The following is a 5568-nucleotide window of genomic DNA, read 5'->3' on the forward strand; positions in this document are numbered from 1 at the left end:
TCGCCGTGCTTCTACACCTTCCACCCCCTCTTCGACCAGTGGCCCCCGTAACCTGGCGGCCTCCTCTGCCAATCCGCTGGGCCGCTCTGCCGCGGTCTCCTGCTGGCCCGTCGTCCACGGCGTTAGCCCCCCCCTAAAAATTTTCTGGGCGTCTCTCCTACCCGTGGACCAGGTCTCCATGTCCCTCGCCAGCCTTTCGCCCTTCTGCCACAATGTCAAGCCCTTCTCTTCCTCACTCGGCTTGACCCAGTCGAGGAGGCGAAGGAGATCTGCTAGAGATCTCCCTGGCGATGGCTCCTGGACACGCTGCTTGGTCAAATCTTGGTGGTTTCTTCTGTCACGATCGTCATCCATAGAGGAGGACCAAGGCGCAGCGTTGAAGGCGAACATATTTATTTATAGAATGATCACACGATCAAAACAACAAAACGATGACGTGACAGTCAATGGTAATACACAAACCAAATACGAACAAGAAACCACAATGAATGAGTGCCAAACGGCTACCTAAGTATGACTCCCAATCAGAGACAACGAGCTACAGCCGTCTCTGATTGGGAGCCACCCTGGCCAACATAGATCTACAAAACCAGAAAGTGAAACCTAGAACACACATAGACTATACACACCCTGGCTCAACATATTAGAGTCCCCAGAGCCAGGGCGTGACAAGTTCTCATTTACAACTGCGACCTGGCCAAGATAAAGCAAAGCAGTGCGATTAAAAACAACAACACAGTTACATATGGGGTAAACAAAACATAAAGTCAAAAATACAAACAGAAATTATATATACAGTGTGTGCGAATGTAGTAAGTTACGGAGGTAAGGCAATAAATAGGCCATAGTGCAAAATAGTTACAATTTTGTATTAACACTGGAATGATAGATGTGCAAAAGATGATGTGCAAATAGAGATACTGGGGTGCAAATTAGCAAAATAAATAACAATATGGGGATGAGGTAGTTGGGTGGACTAATTTCAGAATGGCTGTGTACAGGTGCAGTGATCAGTAAGCTGCTCTGACAACTGACGCTTAAAGTTAGTGAGGGAGATAAGAGTCTCCAGCTTCAGAGATTTTTGCAGTTCGTTCCAGTCATTAGCAGCAGAGAACTGGAAGGAATGGCGGCCAAAGGAGGTGTTGGCTTTGGGGATGACCAGTGAGATATACCTGCTGGAGCGCAGACTACGTGTGGGTGTTGCTATGGTGACCAGTGAGCTAAGGTAAGACGGGGATTTGCCTAGCAGTGATTTATAGATGACCTGGAGCCAGTGGGTTTGGTGACGAATATGTAGTGAGGGCCAGCCAACAAAAGCGTACAGGTCACAATGGTGGGTAGTATATGGGGCTTTGGTGACAAAACGGATGGCACTGTGATAGACTACATCCAATTTGCTGAGTAGAGTGTTGGAGGCTATTTTGTAAATTACATCGCCGAAGTCAAGGATCGGTAGGATAGTCAGTTTTACGAGGGCATGTTTGGCAGCATGAGTGAAGGAGGCTTTATTGCGAAATAGGAAGCCGATTCTAGATCTAACTTTTGATTGGAGATGCTTAATGTGAGTCTGGAAGGAGAGTTTACAGTCTAACCAGACACCTAGGTCAGACCCGCCGAGAGTAGTGATTCTAGTCGGGTGGGCGGGTGCAAGCAGCGTTCGGTTGAAGAGCATGCATTTAGTTTTACTAGTGTTTAAGAGCATTTGGAGGCTACTAAAGGAGTGTTGTATGGCGTTGAAGCTCGTTTGGAGGTTTGTTAACACAGTGTCCAATGAAGGGCCAGATGTATACAAAATGGTGTCCGCATAGAGGTGGATCCGAGCTTCACCAGCAGCAAGAGCGACATCATTGACATACACAGAGAATAGAGTCGGCCCGAGAATTGAACCCTGTGGCACCCCCATAGAGACGGCCAGAGGTCCAGACAACAGGCCCTCCGATTTGACACATTGAACTCTATCTGAGAAGTAGTTGGTGAACCAGGCGAGGCAGTCATTAGCGAAACCAAGGCTATTTAGTCTGCCAATAAGAATGCTGTGGTTGACAGAGTCGAAAGCCTTGGCCAGGTCGATGAAGACGGCTGCGCAGTACTGTCTTTTATCGATTGTGGTTATAATATCGTTTAGGACCTTGAGCGTGGCTGAGGTGCACCCATGACCAGCTCGGAAACCAGATTGCATAGCGGAGAAGGTACGGTGGGATTCGAAATGGTCGGTGATCTGTTTGTTAACTTGAATTTCAAATACTTTCGAAAGGCAGGGCAAGATGGATATAGGTCTGTAACAGTCTGGATCTAGAGTGTCACCCCCTTTGAAGAGGGGGATGACCGCGGCAGCTTTCCAATCTCTGGGGATCTCAGACGTTACGAAAGAGAGGTTGAACAGGCTAGTAATAGGGGTTGCGACAATTTTGGCGGCTAATTTTAGAAAGAAAGGGTCCAGATTGTCTAGCCCGGCTGATTTGTAGGGGTCCAGATTTTTCAGCTCTTTCATAACATCAGCTGTCTGAATTTGTGTGAAGGAGAAGCGGGGGGGGGGGCATGGGCAAGTTGCAGCGGAGGGTGCAGAGCTGGTGGCCGGGGTAGTGGTAGCCAGGTGGAAAGCATGGCCAGCCGTAGCAAAATGCTTGTTGAAATTCTCGATTATTGTAGATTTATCGGTGGTGACAGTGTTTCCTAGCCTCAGTGCAGTGGGCAGTTGGGAGGAGGTGCTCTTATTTTCCATGGACTTTACAGTGCCCCAAAGCCTTTTGGAGTTAGTGCTACAGGATGAAAATTTCTGTTTGAAAAAGCTAGCCTTTGCTTTCCTAACTGATTGTGTATATTGGTTCCTGACTTCTCTGAAAAGTTGCATATCGCGGGGGCTGTTCGATGCTAATGCAGTACGCCACAGGATGCATTTGTGCTGGTCAAGGGCAGTCAAGTCTGAGGAGAACCAGAAGCTATATCTGTTCTTAGTTCTGACTTTTTTGAATGGGGCATGCTTATTTAAGATTGAGAGGAAAGCACTTTTAAAGAACAACCAGGCATCCTCTACTGACGGAATGTGGTCAATATCCATCCAGGATACCCGGGCCAGGTCAATTAGAAAGGCCTGCTCGCTAAAGTGTTTTAGGGAGCGTTTGACAGTGATGAGGGGTGGTCGTTTGACCGCGGACCCATTACGGACGCAGGCAATGAGGCAGTGATCGCTGAGATCCTGGTTGAAGACAGCGGAGGTGTATTTAGAGGGTAAATTTGTCAGGATGATATCTATGAGGGTGCCCATGTTTACAGATTTAGGGTTGTACCTGGTAGGTTCGTTCATAATTTGTGTGAGATTGAGGGCATCTAGTTTAGATTTTAGGTTGGCCGGGGTGTTAAGCATATCCCAGTTTAGGTCACCAAGCAGTACGAACTCTGAGGATAGATGGGGGGCAATCAGTTCACATATGGTGTCCAGGGCACAGCTCGGGGCTGAGGGGGGTCTGTAGCAAGCGGCAACAGTGAGATACTTATTTCTGGAAAGGTGGATTCTTAGAAGTAGAAGCTCAAACCGTTTTGGGCACAGACCTGGATAGTACGATAGAGCTCTGCAGGCTATCTCTACAGTAGATTGCAACCCCACCCCCTTTGGCAGTTCTATCGAGACAGAAAATGTTGTAGTTAGGGATGGACATTTCTGAATTTTTGGTGGCCTTCCTAAGCCAGGATTCAGACACTGCTAGAACATCAGAGTTGGCGGAGTGTGCTAACGCAGTGAATAACTCAAACTTAGGGAGGAGGCTTCGGATGTTAACGTGCAAGAAACCAATGCTTTTACGGTTACAGAAGTCAACAAATGATAATGTAGGAGTGATACTGGGGGCTACAGGGCCTGGATTAACCTCTACATCACCAGAGGAACAGAGGAGGAGTAGAATAAGGATACGGCTAAAGGCTTTAAGTACTGGTCTTCTAGTGCGTTGGGTACAGAGGAAAAAAGGGGCAGGTTTCCTGGCATTGTAGAATGGATATACAGTGGGGGAAAAAAGTATTTAGTCAGCCACCAATTGTGCAAGTTCTCCCACTTAAAAAGATGAGAGAGGCCTGTAATTTTCATCATAGGTACACGTCAACTATGACAAACAAATTGATTTAAAAAAAAAAAGAAAATCACATTGTAGGATTTTTAATGAATTTATTTGCAAATTATGGTGGAAAATAAGTATTTGGTCACCTACAAACAAGCAAGATTTCTGGCTCTCACAGACCTGTAACTTCTTCTTTAAGAGGCTCCTCTGTCCTCCACTCGTTACCTGTATTAATGGCACCTGTTTGAACTTGTTATCAGTATAAAAGACACCTGTCCACAACCTCAAACAGTCACACTCCAAACTCCACTATGGCCAAGACCAAAGAGCTGTCAAAGGACACCAGAAACAAAATTGTAGACCTGCACCAGGCTGGGAAGACTGAATCTGCAATAGGTAAGCAGCTTGGTTTGAAGAAATCAACTGTGGGAGCAATTATTAGGAAATGGAAGACATACAAGACCACTGATAATCTCCCTCGATCTGGGGCTCCACGCAAGATCTCACCCCCTGGGGTCAAAATGATCACAAGAACGGTGAGCAAAAATCCCAGAACCACACGGGGGGACCTAGTGAATGACCTGCAGAGAGCTGGGACCAAAGTAACAAAGCCTACCATCAGTAACACACTACGCCGCCAGGGACTCAAATCCTGCAGTGCCAGACGTGTCCCCCTGCTTAAGCCAGTACATGTCCAGGCCCGTCTGAAGTTTGCTAGAGTGCATTTGGATGATCCAGAAGAGGATTGGGAGAATGTCATATGGTCAGATGAAACCAAAATATAACTTTTTCGTAAAAACTCAACTCGTCGTGTTTGGAGGACAAAGAATGCTGAGTTGCATCCAAAGAACACCATACCTACTGTGAAGCATGTGGGTGGGAACTTCATGCTTTGGGGCTGTTTTTCTGCAAAGGGACCAGGACGACTGATCCGTGTAAAGGAAAGAATGAATGGGGCCATGTATCGTGAGATTTTGAGTGAAAACCTCCTTCCATCAGCAAGGGCATTGAAGATTAAACATGGCTGGGTCTTTCAGCATGACAATGATCCCAAACACACCGCCCGGGCAACGAAGGAGTGGCTTCGTAAGAAGCATTTCAAGGTCCTGGAGTGGCCTAGCCAGTCTCCAGATCTCAACCCCATAGAAAATCTTTGGAGGGAGTTGAAAGTCCGTGTTGCCCAGCGACAGCCCCAAAACATCACTGCTCTAGAGGAGATCTGCATGGAGGAATGGGCCAAAATACCAGCAACAGTGTGTGAATACCTTGTGAAGACTTACAGAAAACGTTTGACCTGTGTCATTGCCAACAAAGGGTATATAACAAAGTATTGAGAAACTTTTGTTATTGACCAAATACTTATTTTCCACCATAATTTGCAAATAAATTCATTAAAAATCATACAATGTGATTTTCTGGAAATTTTTTCTCATTTTGTCTGTCATAGTTGACGTGTACCTATGATGAAAATTACAGGCCTCTCTCATATTTTTAAGTGGGAGAACTTGCACAATTGGTG

This window comes from Coregonus lavaretus (assembly GCF_964263955.1).
Source record: "Coregonus lavaretus genome assembly, chromosome: 7".
NCBI lineage: Eukaryota > Metazoa > Chordata > Actinopteri > Salmoniformes > Salmonidae > Coregonus > Coregonus lavaretus.